Genomic DNA, 20,806 nt, shown 5'->3' on the forward strand with positions numbered 1-20,806 from the left:
AATGTACACAGTAAATGAAATGAGACTAAAAGGGCTCTGGTAAGCTCTGAGGTTTTCAAGTAATCCTCCACGTTGCTTAAGAGCAGCGATGACTCTTCTCTGTCCTAATCGGATCCACAACTGGCTCCGTCTGCAGACACTGTGCTGCACCCGGGCAGACAGGCGGCTGCTGGGCTGGGAGAGCCACTCTGGGAGAGACACGAGAGAGGACTGTTCTCCGGGCCTGTCGTGTTTAGACGCAGCTCTCCCATCTCTCTGATAAGGAGCACAGTTATGAATGGGTTTAATTTGGCTCGTGTATCAGATGAATCATACAGCCCAGCTAGTTAATCCTGTAATGCCATCTGACAAAGCTCACACCTGTAATTGCCTTGCAGCCCTGAGTAGGGCTTTCATTTCTAAAACAATCTTTTGCAAGTAATATTAGGGCTTTAGATCTGATGTCACGTAGAGCTAAGACTTCATGGTATGACTGAGAAACACTGGGTGTGAAAAGGACCTAAAGGTCTGCATTCTGAACAAGTGAGAGAACATGGATGTCCTGGAAAGGAAATGGTCTGACCCTCCCTTCTTCAGTTCCTATGTTCTCCATAAGCACTTCTGGATATTTAGTCTAAACATCATTATTCGATAAACGTGCCCTGGCCTCTTTTAAAAAAAAAAAAACTAAAGACTTGGGGAAACTTTATGTGCAAGCCTAAGTTCAACTTTTTTTTTTTTTTTAATAATAATGTTCAGTAAAACAAATGTAAGCTTTCAGTGGCTGACAACCTATTTCAGTTCACTGCATTTCAAACATGTTTTGACTCTAGGCCCTGTTTGTTTTTCAGCAATTTCAATCTGTCTCTGAATATTCTACAAATGACCCAGAGGAAATGGCCTTATCATACAAATGGAAAACTGAAAACCCACTTTAAAACAAACAGAAGGGAGAGGTCCTTGAAAAGGGAGCTAAATCTCGAAACACCACTTCCTGCGCTCAGCTCTCTCAACAACCTTCTCACCAGGAGAAGAAACACAAATCCCGAAGCTTAATCCATCAGTTTCTGACAGTTATTTTATCAGGGCATAAACAGAAAAGACACCCCGAGTCCAAATACGTCGTCTCCACTGAACTTTTATACACAAGTCTAACTGTACTTTTAAGGGAAAATATTTTCTTAAGCACAAAAGAGAGGGAAAAAAAAAAAGACCAAAAGCAGTAGAGCGGAGGTTCCCTTTTAAAGAACCTCTGTCAAAAGGCAGAGTCCCCTGTCCTCTCTCAGAGATCACCTCTTTGCCTCACTCCCCGAGCCTGCTTCTCCTCACACAACTCGGGGCCCTTAAAGGTGGCGCCTCCGCTTGGCATGGAAAGGCAAGGCGGGTGTCAGGCTCAGGCCAACACCGGAGGAGGCCACCGTGGAGGCTCGCGTCTGCAAACAGAGCGGGAACCAGGACGACTCACCCCAAGGGAAAAACCACTTCCTGAGGAGGTTCCGCAGCTCCAGTGGTTCTGGAACACATCTTCCAGAGGTGGCACGCACGGTAAAGCGACTCAGCGCTGAGCCCCAAGCACCACGGGGCTTGTCCCCGAGGACCTTACTCAAGGCGACACTGGAGCGCAGGGGAGCTCGCCCGTGACACGGCGGGGACACGGCCTGTGGCAGGGGACTGGCAGACCTGGGGGTTATTAGCAATGCTTTGTGGTTATCTCACCCCCACATCATTCACACAGACAGACAATGCAGGGCCATCCTTCCATAAAACTTTTCTCCCTCTCCACCCACATGCTCTTAAACTCCACACCGTAATTTACATTATTACACTGAGGGACAAAATACGGGCTTGAGCTTAGCAGAAACCTGTCATCTCACGGACCCTGAAGAATCCTACTGTGGATCCCCTCGTCCTCCGGGTCGTGAACAAATCAGCCTGCATTACTTCAAAGGAATGTGACCACCAAGCGAATGGACCAGAAGAACTTGGTGAGGACCACCTTCTGCCTGAAAAACGCCCCTCAGGGTCATGCTGACAGCGAATCCACAGGCTCCCCAGTCGCTGAATAACCTGCTCGGACCGGGTTGCTGGAGGGCAGATTAAGTCAAAGCGTCTCAACGCACTTGTGACAAACACGATGGCTCCCAGGGTTGACCTGGGCGGGCGGGGGTGGGGGGGGGGCACACTTTGCCGCTAAACGAACCAAATGATCCCCCGCTGGTCTGCCAGGCTGAGCTAAACATTTCTGCGTTTAGGCCATAATGGCCTCTGCGTAATTCCTCTCCACTGCCATTCAAATCATTCAGACCAAAACGACAGTCAGTATGTATTCACTTTCAGTGTTCCAAGCATGGTTCTGAGACGTTTACACGCCTCGGTGCATTTGATCTTCATAACAACCCTACGGAGCAGGTATCATTAATATGTCCCCTTGTCAGACAGGGTGGCTGGGGCACGGGCAAGCAGAATGGCAGAGCTGGGATGTGTGTCCAGGCGGCCTGGCTCCATACGCCACCCTGTGGACCACACTGCTCCATCCCCCTGGGGGTACCTGTGGTCCAGTGCACTACTGCACACACACTCACCAACAGTGGTCAGATGTGAGAGGCTCGGGTATGTATGGAAGCCAAGAGAGGAGAGATCTTGTTTGGCTCTCATTAACTGTGAGGCTTGGGGCAAGTACCTCTCCTCCCTTGGCCAGTATATTCATTCATCTGCACAACTCTGCAGGAGTGGGGGAGGGGGAGATGAATATCCCTTCTACTTCTAAAAGTCCACAGCAGTCTACTAGACCTGATAAAGTCACTAGATTACTGTGTGACATTTAGAAAGCAACAGTCAAGACCCTAACAAGGGAACAGAAAGTAAAATAAGTCTCTTGATTTCTGTCGGATAAAAATCAGGTTTACTACCTGAATGGCCCGGTGAGCCCCTGGCCATGCCCAAGGCAGCCAGGTAGGGCGCACACTAGCTGGATGGCCTACCTGTTGGTACCTGTGTGCACGCTCCCACGGAAATGGGGTGTTCTTAGTGAGGACAGTCCACTACAGCAGCCCCTTGGGATGCTGGGACACCCAGAGCAGAGCTCAGTGTCACCCCCAGTCAAACTCTGACAAAGCAGGTCTAGTTTCAACCATGTGATAAACCGAGAGTTCTCTGTAGTCTCAGTTCAGAAAAAAAGAAGTCTATTTATTTACACACACATACACACACACACAAACACATGAGTCTTAACACCCACCAGCATGGAGAAACTGTCCTTATTTGCCATAAAGAGAAAGAGTTCCCTGGATCCCAGGTGTGAGGAAGAGAGGCAGTACAGGCGTCGTCTGAACTGCGTGGGAGAAACGACGCTGCTAAATGGGTGGGCTCTTCTGGGTTCCATCCAGCCAGCTGGTATCAACCAGTCACGCCTGGATGACTCAACTATGAAGAAGGCCACGATTCTTTGTGTTTTTTGAGAGACCCTTGCCTGCTGCTTCTCAAGAAGTCTCAGAAAGAGCAGGGCAGGCCATCTACCAAAATGAACCGCAGCACCAGGAGGAAAGCCCTGCCTGGTTCAGTGTAGGAGGGTAAAGAATGGATCTAAAAGCTTAAAACGAGCGGTACCTGTCCTTTCTTTGGTTTAATGAGAACCTACTCCATTTGTGAGCAGAGGACCCGAGACCAATACAGGGGCAGAACAGGTAGACCTGATAAAGAAACCTACCTACTAGTCACAGGAGCAGAAGGGCAGCACAGGGCTCCTCCCCTACTCTTTCCAAAAACCTGACGGACTTCACCTTCCTTCTCCCAGTTTAGCCAGAACTTAAAATTGAGAGAATAGCGTTGAAACATGTATATTACTTACTCCTTGGAAGAAAGTTATGACCAATCTAGACAGCATATTAAAAAGTGGAGACATTACTTTGCCAACAAAGGTCCATCTAGTCAAGGCTATGGTTTTCCCAGTAGTCATGTATGGATGTGAGAGTTGGACTGTAAAGAAAGCTGAGCACTGAAGAATTGATGCTTTAGAACTGCGGTGTTGGAGAAGACTCTTGAGAGTCCCTTGGACAGTAAGGAGATCCAAAAAGTCCATCCTAAAGGAAATCAGTACTGAATACTCATTGGAAGGACTGATGCTGAAGCTGAAACTCCAATACTTTGGCCACCTGATGTGAAGAGCTGACTCATTTGAAAAGACCCTGATGCTGGGAAAGATTGAGGGCAGGAGGAGAAGGGGATGACAGAGGATGAGATGGTTGGATGGCATCACCGACTCAATAGACATGAGTTTGGGCAAACTCTGGGAGTTGGTGATGGACAGGGAGGCCTAGCGTGCTACAGTCCATGGGGTCTCAAAGACTCGGACACAACTGAGCTACTGAACTGATGTATATTACCGTATGTGAAACAGATGACCAGTGCAAGTTCGATGCATGAAGCAGGGCATTCAAAGCTGATGCACTGGAACAACCCAGAGGGATGGGATGGGGAGGGAGGTGGGAGGGGGGTTCGGGACAGGGTGACACATGTACACCCGTGGCTGATTCATGTCAGTGTATGGCGAAAACCGCCACAATATTGTAAAGTAATTAGCCTCCAATTAAAATTAATTTAAAAAAAATTCTTAGGCTCTAAAAAGGGGGGAGTACCTGGAGTCCACTGCTGACGCACACGGAGTCTTGAGCCGGCAGACCAAGGATCACTTAGTTAGTGTTTAGCCCACAACCAGGGCTCCCTGGACCTAAACCTCGGCTACTCTGCAGCATCACTGTGTGAATCCCTGTGAACCCAACCCGCTCCAGGTCATGTGTTTCCAAAGGCACAGACCTTTCTGTAATCCCTCTGGGCTGCAGAGACTGCTTAGAGGCCATCTAGCAGAGGTAGTTTATTTTTGACATAAAAATGCTCCCACCAGGGGCTTAAGTGGAAAAAACTTCGTCGGTTCTTTTTCACAGCCATCTGGGTATTTGGTTTCGTTTTCTTTAAAGATGAGATTGGTGGTTTAGTCCCTAAGTCATGTCCCACTCTCGCGACCCCATGGACTGTAGCCTGTCCATGGGATTCTCCAGGCAAGAATACTGGAGTGGGTTGCCAGTTCCTTCTCCAGGGGATCTCCCCAACCCAGGAATTGAACCCTGGTCTCCTGCATTGCAGGCAGATTCTTTACCAACTGAGCTACAAGGGAAGACCGGATTACATTGTGTGTGTGTGTGTGTGTGTGTGTATATATATATATATATATATATTTATTTATTTATTTAAATGAGAGGTTTGACTTTATCTCCATTTAGAAATTCATTCAAAGCCAAAGATGTATATGTGTATATACATGTACTTTTGTATGTATATACATGTGTAAGCATGTAGTTTGTTAGGTTACATACAGAATTTCTATTAAGATTTCTTAAATAGGCAAACAATATGGTGTTGAAGTATTTATCTGATTTGATTAAAATTTTGTATGTCACCAAATTTTTAAAGTAACAGTCAAACGCTAAGCCGTTTCTTTTGCTAAGATGAGGTTGCTGCTGATGCTGCTAAATCGCTTCAGTCGTGTCTGACTCTGTGCGACCCCATAGATGGCAGCCCACCAGGCTCCCCTGTCCCTGGGATTCTCCAGGCAAGAACACTGGAGTGGGTTAGAGCTCACACAAATGGCACGGTTTACTTATGCACAGACTGTTACTCTTCAGTCCGTGGGTGCTCTTCAACAATGCTTCTAGATGTAGCACACGTCAGAGGAGAGGCCACGTGCTAAAGAAAGGCTGGTATGGCGCGAAGGCAGAGCAGCCTTTCTCTAAGGACCCCTCTGCCAGGACGCGTGGGGCCAGGCATGGGCTGCACTTGAGCAGAGACCCGTAAATCCTCCTGTTAGTCTAAGTTTTATCAGGAGATGCTGTTTGCAGATTGGCTTTCCCACTGTTGATGCGTCTCTCTAGAAGACTCTATCTCTGCCATGCTGCTGCTGCTGCTAAGTCGCTTCAGTTGTGTCCGACTCTGTGCGACCCCATAGACGGCAGCCCACCAGGCTCCCCCGTCCTTGGGATTCTCCAAGCAAGAACACTGGAGTGGGTTGCCATTTCCTATCTCTGCCATAGTTGTTGCTAAACTGCAAAATCATCAGAAGGATTATGCTCGTGTGTGTTCTCAGGCGTGTCCAACTCTCTGTGACCCAGTGGACCATAGCCCACCAGCCTCCTCTGTCCATGGGATTCTCCAGGCAAGAATACTGCAGTGGGGTGCCATTTCCTTTTCCAGGGGAACTTCCCAACCCAGGGTTCAAACCCACATCTCCTGTGTCTCCTACATTGGTGGGCAGATTCTTTACCACTCTGCCACAAGGGAAGTCCCATAGGAATCCATTATTAAAAGTTAATTTTCTATAAGTCAACTTTCAAGATGAAGAATCAGAATCACCATACTGAAAAATCTGAGGAAGAGACTCAGACATTCTTCGAATTTCTTTTTTCTTCTCTTCGTACAGTAAAGAGACATTTTTAAGTTTCTTCGTCCTGGAAGGAAACTGCAGAGATTCTGTATTCGGGATCTGTAGTTCTTTTTCCTCCTCTAATAACAGCTTTAAAATATAACCTCCATGCTCACCTAGCACCCCTGACAGAAAGTGTTAGTCACTCAGTTGTGTCTGACTCTTTGTGACCCCATGGACTGTAGCCCACCAGGCTCCTCCACCCATGGTGATTCCCTAGGCAAGAATACTAGAGTGGGTTGCCATTTCCTTCTCCAGGGGATCTTCCCGACCCAGGGGTTGAACCCGGGTCTCCCACATTACAGGCAGACTCTTTACTGACTGAGCCACCAGACAGAAGGATGACAAAAAAGGGTAGAAGGTGCAGAAGAGCAGAAAGGGGTGGGCATGGAGCACTGCTGCTTGCTGCTGAGCTAAGCTCTGGGCTTGACAGGGTTCATGTGAAAGGCGCGCGGCAGCAGAGGCGTGCGCCTGCTGTGGAGGGGCCTGGCAGGGAGGTGACGGCAAAGGCGCTGGCAGTGGCCGACATCTCCGGCACACCTCCTAGCTCCGGGCACTGTGTCAAGCGCTTCAAAACATCATCTCAACTGATCCTGGTAATGCCTCTAGGAAGTTAGTATTGCTGTGACCTCTGCATAAAGGACAGAAAGGAGGGCTTTTTGCCCAAGGTAACACTGTCAGGAAATGGTCAGGTTAGGCTCTGAAGACAAGTCCACAGGTAAAGAACCAGGCTTTTAACTCTATACACAATGCTACCCACTGCAGAGGTAGTTCTGGCCCTAAAAGGGGTCCAGTAGCTAGCTTGATGGGATTACAAATGTGAATATAATCACGGTAAGACTTGCACTGTGTTAGTCGCTCAGTTGTGTCCAATTCTTTGCAACCCCCTGGACACCAGGCTCCTCTTTCCATGGGATTTTCTAGGCAAGAATACTGGAGCGGGTAGCCATTTCCTTCTCCAGGAGACCTTCCTGACCCAGGGATCGAGCCTGGGTCTCCTGCATTGCAGGCAGAGTCTTTACCATCGGAGCCACCAGGGAAGCCCTAAGACTTGCATTAATACTCTTTAAATCATTTAAGTTATCTATAATCATCTAAGAGTTAAGCTAATCCGCACAGGGGAAAACAATACAAATAATTATTCTTGAAATCTGGAGATGTCAGAGAAAGTAAAGGAATGGCCCTACATCCGGCCCATGAGGTTTCTAGGGTGGGTGGAATTTCCTACATGTCTATGTCTCCACTATTCTTTTTCATGCCCACACAAAAAATTTAAAGTGGATACACTTCTGTCTTCCCTCAGAAACTTGAAAACTCTACTAAAGACTCCCTGGGGCTCTAGCACTTTTTCTCCCTCTGCTTCAGGGCCTTGCATGTAAACAACTTAAAGTATACTTTATCTTGGCTGAAGATAGTAACGATTGAGACTGGATCACTTCCACTGAAAAGACACTCTGAAGTTAGAAAATCAAAACAGAACGCTGGATGTGTTTGCAATTTCAACCACAACCCCTACTCCACCTTAAATAGCACAGGCTGCTTTCTCATGGAAAAATAAGATTTATTACTAGAAAAGTTAGAGGCACAAAAACAGTAACTTATAAGGGAAACTAGCAGAGCTCCTTTGCAACAGAAGATTTTAATCAGGAGAAAAATAGAGCAGTCGAATTCCAAAATAATCTAGCCTGAACAGCATTTACTTTGGGTATAAAGAAAATGACGTTGTTACAGTCGGGATCCGAAACAACTGTTTCATACAGAACCAGCTACAATGCCCAGTTCATTCCAAATTGGTGGGGAAAACTTTGCACTCAAATCTAAGAATGTACAGCCACAGGAGACTCAAAGTGTGTCATACGAGTTCACAAAGTAGCCTAGATTTTCTAAAACCTTGTTGTTTTTAAATAAAGTTTTAACTTGTGGGTAAGTTTGTTCAAAAGGGAAAAAAAAAGCATGAGATAAAAATATGGGATTTAGTAAATCAGAACATCTTCTCAAGAGTAAATAGCGTATTCCACTAATACCATTCTGATTGGAGGGTACAGTACTTCTAGAAGCTTGGCACCTCTTGATGTTGCTGTTCAGTGGCTAAGTCACGTCTGACTCTGCGACCCCATGAACTGCAGCGTACCAGGCTTCCCTGTCCTTCTCGATCTCCCGGAGTTTGCTCAGACTCATGTCCATTGAGTCAGTGATGCCGTCCACGTGCAGACAGACATTATCCTGACGAGGACAGGAGTGGAAAGGCCAACAGGTGGGGATGAGCCAGGACTGTCGCCATCTCCTCGGGCAGACACACCACCGACGCAGTCCTGCTTGTGGCCCCACAGGCAGTCACACGAGCAGCGTGGCAGCTCTCTCCTCAGCCACCACTTACAGGCTCACAGGACAGGGTTTCAGGGGACAAGCACTCCAAGGACAGGCTCTGGAATCCCCACATCAGCTCCCTGCCAGCTGTGTCCATGGGGTGGGTGGGGGGCTCCTCTCCCCGGACTCCCTGGACCCTCTCCCTGCATTTCCCACAGGTGCAAGTTCTGAGGTCTCATCGCTACATCAGCCAGGAAACGTCGGAAGGCACGAACTTGGGTGAAATCAAACTATCTCCTTGTCTAAAAGTGTGACAGGAGAAAATACTGAAACTATCGTTTTCAATGAGATAAATGTATATAAAGAAATCCTTTATATCTCTGTTGCCCAATAGCACAGATGACTAAAAGCAGCTGTAACCCCTTCACTGAAGTCAGTGGGATGAGCCTCAATAAAAGCCTCTCCAGAATGGGAAGAGCTGGATCCCTCACCAAGCTGGGATGTATTTTAAACATGGCAATTCAGCATCTCTAAGGATGCCCTGCAGGACTGAATGGATATGGATGGGAAATTTTTCAGATCCCCTCCTGAGCAGAAAATATTCTCAATAAGCCATTCAATGCATGCGCTGGCTTACAGATCGAATAGAAAAAAGGAGAAGGCGAAGGCAGGCGGTCCCCTGGAGAAGCACAGATGTTCCTGCTAAACCTCCCCTCAAGGCTCAAAGGCACTAGTGGGTCTTCAACCTGAATGTGAACAGACACTTAACAAGGGCCGGATGGTGAGAGCCCCTGAGGCTTCTGTCGCAGGAAAAACAAAGAAACAGGACAAGCGGGATGGGCAGAAATGGCTCTGCCACCCCTGGACAGAGACACTCCTTGTGAAGGGACAGAGAGTTCAAAGGCGCCATGGCCGTGAGGGAACCCTTCAGACTGGGAGGCCTCTCCTGTTCCTAGGCGGCTCAGCTCCTAACAGGGTGCCTCAGGCTACGACGCCTCGATAAATAGATGCCCAAACCAGCACACTGACCAGAGGCACTGTCCACTGTAAGGCGCCCTGCAGTAACTGGGACTTCGTGCTGCACAAAAGTCAGGAGGCAGCCCCTGCCCGCTTGGGTTCCAGGCTGGACGTGGGGCGTCTGCACAGGCTGGCTGCTCCCTCCTGCCCCGCTCAGCTGCCCCTCTCCCACGCCCTGCAGATGAAGAGGGGCATCTCAAGTTCCTGGCACACACTGGCTCTGGAACAAGCCCTAAATACTGCCCTGCTAGCCCAACTCCCTCATTTGAAACACGAGGTCAGCTCAGAAAGGAATAAGGGACATGCCCAGAGTCACAGAGCGAGTCAGAGGCACCAGAAAGCCCAGTCTCAGGACAGCCCCCTGCACGCCGCTTCAGCTCCAAAGGGCGGGAATGTGGCCCTGCGTACAGGCCTGCAACACACACACACACACACACACACACACACACACACACACACACACACCGGACGCTGAGTCAGGAGAGGGTCCCGTGGACGCGGACCTCCTCCACCCTGGTTTCACTCCAGCTGCTGGGGCTCCCACTTCTGCGTTCAGGTGAGAAACAAGGACCCTCTGATGAGGGTTGGAGGAGACGCAAGCTTCAGTCACTTATGCAGCCAAGAAAAGAAGAATTATAGTCTGCTGCCATCTCTGCATTCGCCTTTCTGGAAGAGGCGTATTTGGGTTTCAAAGTGAGTGCTTCTTCTCAATCAACTCAGGCTGAGGAAGGGTAACCAGTGGTTACTGCCTCCACAGAATTACAGGGCAGGATGTCAGGCTGTAGAAACAGCCCAAGGCAGACAGTGGGAGAATAAAATTGGTTCTCTCAAGCCACCTGCCTCCATCCAGCCTCCATCCAGCCAGCAGCACCCATGGCTGCTCAACCCGGGAGCTCCTCTACCTGTTCCAACTCCAGGCTCCTAATTGCTTTTCAATCTGCTCTTATATAGAAGATCCTAACTGGTCACAGACAGCTAACCTAAGGAGCCAGAATTAGTATGATTTCATAGAGCCAAGGCTTCCCTGGTGGCTCAGCTGGTAAAGAATCTGCCTGCAATGCAGGAGACCTGGGTTCAATTCTGGATCAGGAAGATCCCCTGGAGAAGGGAATGGCTACCTACTCCGGTATTCTTGCCTGGAGAATTCCATGGACAGAGGAGCCCATGGGGCTGCAAAGAGTCAGACACAACTTAGCAACTAACACTTTAACATAGAGCCAAGTAATGAATTTTTGGAGTTGAAAATACACTTCGTGAATTACTTTAATCTCATTTTCCCAAAGAGTAAATAAAGGCCTTGGAATGAGGTTAAAACTCTGAATGTAAACAGAACTAGGGCCAGAGCCCACGTCTCCCACCTCCCGGCATGATGCTCTTCTTAAGGCCCCGGGATCACCATCAGATGTGGGACAACCGCAGAGGCCTCCCTCCAGGGACAGGTCAGGAGGTCTCCCCAGGCTGGTCAGAGTCACGCTGGCCTTACACACACAACGGCCATGGCAAAACAGCCACTCAAAGGCCCTGTCCATCAGTTGCTCAGCAAGATGGAACAGGGGCTGGAGAAATGCGCGGGGGAGGGAAAAGGTCCGTGACAAGTGGAGCAGCCTTGAAGGCAGAGGGAGAGGACAGCACGTGAGCAGAATGGCCTCCAAGCACAGGAGGGACCCTCCTGGCTACATGGCACGCAGTACTGCGAGAAGAAAGGCCCCTGAGCCCTGTCCCTTCCTTCACAGCGCCACGTGTCCTTAACCAGGTTGGTGTGACTTGGTCCCACGCAGACTGCTGTGTCCTCAGTTGTTTTCCTAAAGCTGAGTGCAACACAAGATAAACACTGCTTCCACATCAGCCAGCCCTGGGTGGGTCTGGACCCTCACCACACCCTGGGCAGCTCCGGCAGATGGACCTCAGGGTCCTGAGAAGAGCCGGAGCCACAGGCAGGGCTCCACTGATCCCGGGCGGGGGGTGGCGGAGGGTGCTCCCAGGAGGAGCAGCAGGGCACATGGCAGCAAGTGTGTGCATGCGTGTGTGTATGTGTTGTACAAATTGAAACAGTTTGTTAGCAAAAATGTCGCTTTCCTTTGAAAAGAAGAGGTGACTTTCCCAGCACGGGGTTGGGAAGTCCACCCTGCTCATCCTGCGGAGCCCGGAGGACAGAGGCCCACAGGGAAGCTGGGGCCGCGGCCTCAGCGGTTTGTCACTACAGTAAATGCGGCAACTGGAGTTCTTTGGTTGTGTTCCAGGTGGAGACTTGAGTTCCCTCATTTTCAAGCTTCGGAAAATGCTCAGCTCTGTAATTTCCATGGTGACCGCAAAGTCGAAGCCAAGGAGGGGACCACACCCTGGACTGCTTACCACACCCTAGACCTTGACCTGGCTCCTCAAGGTCAAGACGCCAGAAAATGCAAGGCAAAGCACCCCCTCCACTCACCTCCTCCTCCGGCTGATTCCCGATTGCCGGCAAAGGCCCCCCTCCACCCACCTCCTCCTCCGGCTGACTCCCGACTGCCTGCTAACCCTGTGGGCCACGCGCCCACCTGGGACCCTGAGGTGGCACAGGATCACCTGACGCCTGGACAGACACTGACCTGCTTGTCACAAAGCTGACGCCAGGTCAGCATCTGAGGCCCCGCACTGCGGAATTCGGCGAGCAGGTCAGGCCTTGAGCAACAGGATCCCTCCTCACACCGTAACTGGAAGGGCCCAGAGGTGGTTCCTCCATCACGGTCACACACTCAGATCTTTGCACCAATCACACGCAAATCCGTAATCCTCGCATCGACCACTGCCTTGGGAGCCAGGAGTGCTGGAATCCTCTGGGTGAACTGTTTCAACCACAGAACATATCATGAGCCTCTAAGAGCTGGCTCACCTGAGGAGTCCCCCAAGGGACTGACTAGAGACACATGTTCCAGTGCTCAGTGACTGTCTCCACTGCCCAGCCAGGACTGAGCCTTCTGATTTGTAAGCTGCAGAGACAGTCTTTAACTGTCGTTTTTGTTTACCTTTTAAGCAGCAAAATACGAAAGAAATACAAATGTTTCCCTGTCATTCCGTCACCCGGAACCGCAGTCTTGTCCTGGGAAAGCCGGACTAAAGTGTCCACGCGTGGTAGCTGTGCTCCTCTCCTCTCCTCTCTTCAGCAATATTTAGACAAAGGACCTAGGAAACCAGGAGGGATGAACAGCAAGGAGAACTAAACCACAGGATGCAAACGTCTCCCACACAGCCTGGCCACAGGCTTCTCCCCACCCTGCCGGGATGACTGCCTCCTGCTCCAGGAACATTCTCTCCAGGTCTTCTCGGGGGGGAGAATGTCCATTTCAGCTGCCAGCATCCTTTTTCTCACCCCTTCAGGTACTCACAGCTCCCATAACAACAGGCCTGAGACAGGGAAGCTGTAAGTAAAGGTGACCAAGGCTGGATGAATACCAAATAAAGCAATGTCAAGGTCAGCGGCTGTGGGTGGGGCAATTTGATACTGAACACCCCCGGTCACCCTTTCCTCACTTAGGACTCAGAGTCAACACAGCATCCCTCAGCTTGGTGTTCAGCCTCGTTACTTACCTACCTTCTTGAAGATAACTGTCTTAAGTTGTTTAAAAGAGGAAGCAGAAATCGTTCAGTGGATGGTGGATACAGCAAGGTGGAGAAATGACAGAAAAAGAAAGAGTCATCATTTCCACGTCAAGTACAAATGTCTTACAAATGAGGAAACGGATGAACAAGAGAGGAAGCGACTGGGTCTCGGGACCAGCACAGGCTGGGCCGGCAGAGATGCTCGGGCTTTGGGCCTCAGTCCCGGCTCCCCTGGCTGACAGGCAGGGCTCCAAGGAGCACCAGCTGAACCAACAAAAGGGAGCGGCTGGGGGAAGTGCATGCTGAGCACGGACACTCTGCTGCCCGCCCCGCTTCTGAAGACAGGCTGCAGGCACTCTGGGACCTCTGAGGGGCTGGAGGAACGCACGCTGCTCACAGACGATGGGGAAGGTCAAGGGCATCCACCAAACACGGGAGGGACGTCAGTCATCCTCGGAGCAACCTGCAGGCCCCCTACCACTTTCTCCTGCGTTGTTTTCCTTCACCCCCACAGCAGTCTCATTTTCCGAGTAAAGAAACTGGGGACCAAAGACGCTCTGCAGGGCCCACAGCTGGTGAGCAGCCGCCACGGCAGCCGGGCCCACACCTTCCTCTCATATGCCCCCTCCACCCGACGTCACTAATGATGAAAAGCCAAACCCTGTGGTAGACCGGAGCGGGACCGAACCACACCCTCAGGCCAGCTACACAGTCACGATCGTTCCCGCTGGATCACTGACATCCCCACTGGAACCCAGCACAGGCTCTGCCTCCCCTAGAATTTCAGGATGGGGCGTTTCTGGAGCAGGGTCAGCCCGGCCTCTGCTGAGAGCGCCCTCGTGGCTCGCTCTCCCGCAGGAACTCTGACCTGAGGGCAGGAACCACAGTGTGGCCTGAGCCGGCCCCATCGCTTGACTCAGCTCTGGTGAAACAACCCAGCTGTGCAGGTGGGTGCCCTTCAAGGGGCTTCCAAACACGCCAGGGCTGAGCGGCAGAGCTGGAGACAGGACATGTGCCTCAGGGAGCCGGAGAATCCCACAGAACTTTCCGTCCCTTGTCCTTTCACACTGCAAGGCAGCTTAAAATCTGTCCCCACAGAGCTGCACAGACCATGCCTTGCAAGAATCCACTCGGAACCATCAGGAGGTCCCCTCAGCAAAGTGGGACCAAAGGGACTTCAGTGTAAATTATTGCCATCAGCACATGTTCTTTCATATTTTTGAAAACGAGTTCAAAATGAAGTTTAAAAGCTATAAGGATAGTAGATGGCACTGGAAAATCACGGAGGCAAATGGAAACTGACACTTTTAAATTACTAAAGCTTTAGAAAAAGTAATCTAGACATGAAATCTTTATAAAAGCAAAACGGGGAAAAGAGACTCATTTACAAATTGTAAGAATTTTTCACCTCATTGTAACAGAAAAAAAAAAAAAGAGTAATTTTTAAAGAAGCCAAAAAATTGCTAGGCATTTTCACATATTTTATCTCATTTAATCTCTTCAATAACCATGGAAAAAAGATATCATCCACAAGTTACAGCCCGGGAAATACAAGCTAAGAGGCTTCACACAACTGCACAGCTACTAACTCCTGGAGCATAAAGAGAGAACGGGCCAGCCCGGGGAACACAGGAGAGCCCTGGAAGAGCAGACAGAGCTGCGGGCCACGCATGACCTGACCTGTGGAGAGAGCCAGAAGGAGCGGCCAGGTCCCGACAATGTCTCAGCTGCACCCCAGCAGGGGGCACGGGCCCCTGTGCGTGCAGCTCTATTCTCCACGTCCTAACACGACGAAACACACACTCGCTGCAAGGACGTGAGCACGAAGACATGTTCACCAAGCACTGATGGTTTTGTGCTCACTACCCATCTTCCCCCCTCTGCCTTCCTTCCACCAAAGGCTTCACGGGAGGTGTCTGGTGGGAGCGAGCGGGGAGGGGCAGGGGCAGGCGCTGCGGAGGAGCTGTCTGGAAGCCGGCACAGGGAAGTCCTGACGCTTCCTGTGTGAGCAAACCACCGCCCCACACGCATGACCACCAGTCTGCGAGGCCAAGTCCTCTCGTGTGCTGATGTTAGGAAGAATAACTTCCACATAATGACAGTCATGCTTTATTCACACTTGCTGAGCTTTTTATTAATGCGGGAGAAATGCTGTTGAACGCTCCCACACACTGCGCCTCCGTTAACAGTCCAACCGCCACCCGCGCACCTCGTTCAGTACTGCCATCATCCCAACCACACACAGGAAGAGACAGATTCAAACGCGTCTGCGCAGCTCACTAGAGCTCAGCCTGTAAGACAAGGACGCAAAACTTAAACCTCAGTCCAGGCTCATAGCCACTGAGCTCGGACGCTTTCCACAAAATATGCTTCACGTCCTTTTTTTCAAGCATTCTCTTTCTCCTTTATTATCAAAGTTATGAAACCTTGGAGAAATGTCCACTTGGGGAAGCCCAAGAATACTGGAGTGGGTAGCCCATCTCTTCTCCAGGGGAACTTCCCAACCCAGGAAAAGAACCAGGGTCTTCTGCATTGCAGGTGGATTCTTTAGCAGCTGAGCTACCAGGGAAGCTCAGCTAAATATCCACTTAGAAAGAGGCAAAAATTTTATGCTGATAGGCTATGTAAGATAAAGGACATGATGTTAGAAATACGAACTTAAAATTTAAAACTTATCTGTACTCAGGGCAAGAAATACCAGCTTATGCCATATACACTCACCAACACACCTGTCACACTCAGCTGATTACCCTAGCCATCCAAGCGCTGGGGTTCTCACTGGCTTTGGGGGTGTCCTTGAATGCTCAACTCCAAGCACCTCAAAAATGGAAATCACGTCCACACAGTGACTTCGGCCTTTGTCCGCCGTCTGACCCTACGGCGTCCCACACGTGCCCTGGCCTGAACCTGCACGGGGGCCAGCACTCAGCTGCCCAGTCGCGTCCGACTCTGCGACGCTGTGGACTGCAGCCCGCCAGGCTCCTCCGGTCCATGGGATTCTCCAGGCGAGAACACTGGAGTGGGCTGCCATGTCCTCCTCCAGGGAATCTTCCCGACCCAGGGATCGAACCCGGGTCTCAGGGAAGACTGGCAGCTCTTCCGTCTGAGCTACCAGGGAAGCCCCTAACATGAACAGAGACCTTCCCAGAGAGAACTGTGGCGCTGGAGTTCCCTCAGCTCCAGAAAAAAAACTCCCTTTACACTTTCTTCTGTAGATAACTGGCCTTTGAAGTTTCAAAACCAAGGCTGAATTCTCAGATCGTGTTTCTACACTAACAGCACCGCCAACTTCCCTTCAGAGCACGGATACCCCAGAAATAAGTGTGGCCGCCTGGTGCGGCCGTCTGGATGACAAAACCTCAAGCTGCTGACCTCCGCGCACCTGAAGTGGAGCAGGAGGTGGCTGGCATCGCCCTGGGGGCGGAGCCCAGAGCAATGCCTGTGGCCCCAAAGGGCAGCAGGGCCCATCAAGGGAGCCCCTCACTGCCCAAGCGCCAGAGCCCGCAGGAACACACCCTGGGCGCTTCAGTCGTCCTGGTTTACAAAACATTACCCAGGGATTCTCATTTCCCTAAGTTTCTAAGACTTCTTACAAGGTTTTCCACTTGAAACAACACAGTTGGAGATCCAGGGAGTTTTCTGTTAGCCACAGCACACACTGACCCAGTGACTGAACTGACCCGAACAGCCGCACGGAAGCCAGCACTGCCTGGGACCAGACAAAGAACATAAAGCGGATCCCAGTTACCTCCTCCGCCGGCACACAGCCTCCGCGATGTTGTCAGGGGCGCGAAGGGCATCCTCGGCCCGTCTGTTCAGCAGACCCTCGTCACGGGCCAGGGCTCTCCAGCGCCCGCCTCCAGCTGCTTCCTCTGGGAGTGCGGGCTGCAGCCCCCCGACTCCGCGGAGACATGCTCCCGGGAGGACGCTGCTCCCTCAGGGCTGCGCTGGGAACGTGAAGAAGCCGCGGGAGTCACTTCCCCTCGCCCTGCCTCCCCTCTCCCTCCAAGACCGCTTCAAAAGTCCAGAGCCAGTGAAGTCACTCGTGACCTCACAGAGCTCCAGCTTAACTCTTCGGAAGCCAGGCGGCCCGCGGACTGCGGGGAGAAAGGACAGCCGCGCTGGCTTACTCGGAGGGGCCGCTGCTTCTGTGAGAGTCTGTCTGACCTCGTTTGCAAAAAAAAAAAAAAGAAGGAAAAACGTGCTCATCTCAGCCTTGTTTTTCCTAAATAGCACTACGGGTTTCTGAGGTACTATTTTGCAAGACCACCACTTCCTACAGCACACATTCTGGCTATCAAGGAATCACTGAAATAGGCAATAAATAGATCTGATTCACTTCTACTATGTAAAACTCAGCTGTATTAATAAAACTCGTTACATTCATGCTTAATTTTATGTGATTTGCGTTTTCCTATTTTCCAGTTTTATTTCTGTCTTTCTGCTCTCGTGAAATGAAAATATTCTTTTGTCCTTGTGTTCAAACCCTGCTTCAGACTGCCAGAAGTGGACAGGTAACACTCGCGGCTGTCAGATGCAGGCGACAACTGACACCAAGGCATCTGAGAGACTGGGACCTATAGGACTCGATGGACGGAATGGACAGGCACCAGACCTAACTAGTGGATGACAGAGTCTGCATCCCAGCTCCTGAAGAGAAAGGAGACTGGTTTTGCTGCATTTCATTTCCCGTGTTTTTTATTTCGGCTCTTGATATTTTTGTTGGGATTTGGGAGTTATAAGGATAAGGAAGTAAAATAACTAAAAGTTATTTTATAAATGGAAGTAGATAAAATTACATACTCTCAGAGAAAATGCAATATGCCCTTTCAAGAATTCTTTGGTTCACCCAGAAAATGATTATCACTTACTGTCCAGCAATTTCACTCCTAAAAATACACCTAAACAAACGCTCCATGTGTGCACGAGAAGCCACGAATTAGAATGTCCACTGCCATGCCATTTAAACAACAAAAATACAAGACAGCCAAAATGTTCATACTAAAACAACAAAAATACAAGACAGCCAAAATGTTCATACTATGCAAATGGGAAAATTAGTTACAGTGCATATTCATGCAGTGAATACTATTTAGCAAATAATATACTAGGGCTTTATGAATCAGTAAGAAAGAATCTCAAATATTGAACAAATAAGTGAGTCACAAAAGGAGATAAGATGGCACTTATATAAAGTTCGAAAACATGTGAATGGAAACGGTATTGTTTATGGGTTCACACCTATGAAGGCACGATACACACCCACAGGCTGTGGTCCTCTTTAGGAGAAAACGAGAGGGATGGGACCACAGAGGGAGGAAGGCACTGCAGTGCTTTATTTCTCAAACTGGCTGGTGAGACCAGAGGCGCTTATTAACCCTTCTGGATGTGCCTCAGACGCGCAGAGGTTGTGAAAGTCAACTGCGTGGCTGCCTTTCAAGTGTATTCAGTAGGCTCAGTCTAGAAAATTAACACACCAGGAGGAAAAGAGATTAATGAGCCCCTCAACTCCCAAGTCCCCAGGCCCGAGCAGCTGTTCCTAATTGTGCCTCCATCCGGCAAGCCTCCCTGCCCACAACCACGCCCACACACCCACGGGTCCTCCAGAGCCCAGACTGGGAGCCCTGCTGTCCGGCTCATGCAGCGTTCCGTGTCAAGCTGTGTGCCTCCTCTTTGGGAGCATCTAGTGCCTAGTATAGAAAAACTAATTAAGCTCTTCATCCGACAGAACTGGTCACCCAGGATGTGCTGGACTCTGTTAACAGAGGTTCTGAGTCTCAAATCTAAAGACCTGCCAGCTTCACTGACTGATAGGAGGGACAGGCCCATGCTGACAAGTACAATATTATACGATGAGCTGAAAAATGGGTGTTAAGTGAATGAACTGTGAATGAGGAACGTTTATAATTTTGTTTCACGGTAATATTTATTCAATACCTCTTAATTTCTCTGCACTAAAGACTTCATATTACTACTCTTGACTGGAAAATGTTACCTTCTTTGCATCGAGGTGGGGCTGCTAGATAGGGTAATTATACAGACAATGAACTATCATTAAAGCTCCTCACCTTCAAGTAATCTAAGGCTCTTAGAATTATTATTACAGATAAACAGCATCCTACACTGATCTGACCGTGGCACACTCACAGCAGGTGACTCTGAGGAAGTTTAAAGACAACAGTTCATGCAGTGTTATTACTGATAATCATAGCCAGCGTTGTGTGAGTAGCCATTAAGGGGTAGGAAATTATTACCCCTTTTCGCAAATGAGTAAGCTGAGGTTTAGTAGTGATAATTCACAAAATGTGAGTCAAAGCAGCCTGACGTAACCCACACTCTTCACCAGGAAACCACACTGATCCCCTCAGGAAAATGGGTCAACCTCTGTATTTCTAGAGCAGGGGTCACTACACCAAAGGTGATGCAAGAAATCGTTTCAAGGTTCACAGCCAGGACCGCTCACTTTTACGAACCTGTTAGGAGACTTCTCCCTGCCAGCAGCAGTGACCTGCAGCGGGACTGCCCCCTGCGAACAGGGACTGACTCACTCGGGTCTGCTGCTGCTGCTGCTGCTGCTACGTCGATTCAGTCGTGTCCGACTCTGTGCGACCCCATAGACGGCAGCCCACCAGGCTGCCCCGTCCCTGGGATTCTCCAGGCAAGAACACTGGAGTGGGTTGCCATTTCCTTCTCCAATGCATGAAAGTGAAAAGGGAAAGTGAAGTTGCTCAGTTGTGTCCGACTCTTCGCGACCCCATGGACTGCGGCCTACCAGGCTCCTCCGCCCATGGGATTTTCCAGGCAAGAGTACTGGAGTGGGATGCCATTGCTTTCTCCGTGGGTCTGCATTCCGCCGCTAATAATTTCCCATGCTGCTCAAACTGTAGAGTGCTTACAGGAATTGGTTAAAATACACACTTCAATTGAGCAGCTCAGAGGTGAGGTCTGCGTACTCATTTCCAACAAGCTCCAAGATGAGAGGCTGACAACTTAGGCTGAACATCAAAATCACCAAGGACTCTTTTTTTTTTTCTTTCTCTCTCTTTTTTAAAAATTGTCCTCTATTTTTTTAAATTTTAGACCAATAATCTTGTGTTGGTCTAAGCTAGCATTGCCTGGGCGCCACCCTAAACCAACAGAATTAGAATCTGGAGAGGTAAAGAGTGGGGGAGTTGGCGCCTTAAAAAGCTCCTCCCTTCCATAATTCTAGATTCGGAGGAAAGTACCCGGGGACAGAGGCTCACGCACAGACACATGAAGCACCAGGTGAGGTGTGGGGATTATAAAGTCGAAGCATTTCTCTAACGTTCAGGTGTTAGATGGTGGAGATGGGGTTTACATGAATCCTCACTAGCACTCATGAGAAAGATGGCACTCACCTCACCCGGCCACTCAGGTACCGAACAGTGGGGCCCTGCTAGGAGCCTGTGCCAGTTTAGCAAAGACTCTGTACTA

General features: G+C 49.9%; 1 protein-coding gene across 8 annotated transcripts in view; it reads right to left on the reverse strand.

Moving 5' to 3' along the window:
* The window catches only part of PSD3 (pleckstrin and Sec7 domain containing 3), a 610,137-nt gene that overhangs the window by 282,197 nt on the left and 307,134 nt on the right, over positions 1-20,806 (reverse strand). Inside the window, exon 1 of one of the 8 annotated variants that reach the window (XM_025260523.3) lies at positions 17,100-19,913. The exons of the other annotated variants lie outside the window; for them this stretch is intronic. The gene's annotated coding sequence lies outside the window, so the exon portion shown is untranslated. Of the gene's footprint in view, positions 1-17,099; positions 19,914-20,806 lie in introns of those variants that run through there. 8 annotated transcript variants of the gene reach the window in all.

Source organism: Bubalus bubalis, chromosome 1 (genome assembly GCF_019923935.1).
Source record: "Bubalus bubalis isolate 160015118507 breed Murrah chromosome 1, NDDB_SH_1, whole genome shotgun sequence".
In the NCBI taxonomy this organism is placed as follows: domain Eukaryota; kingdom Metazoa; phylum Chordata; class Mammalia; order Artiodactyla; family Bovidae; genus Bubalus; species Bubalus bubalis.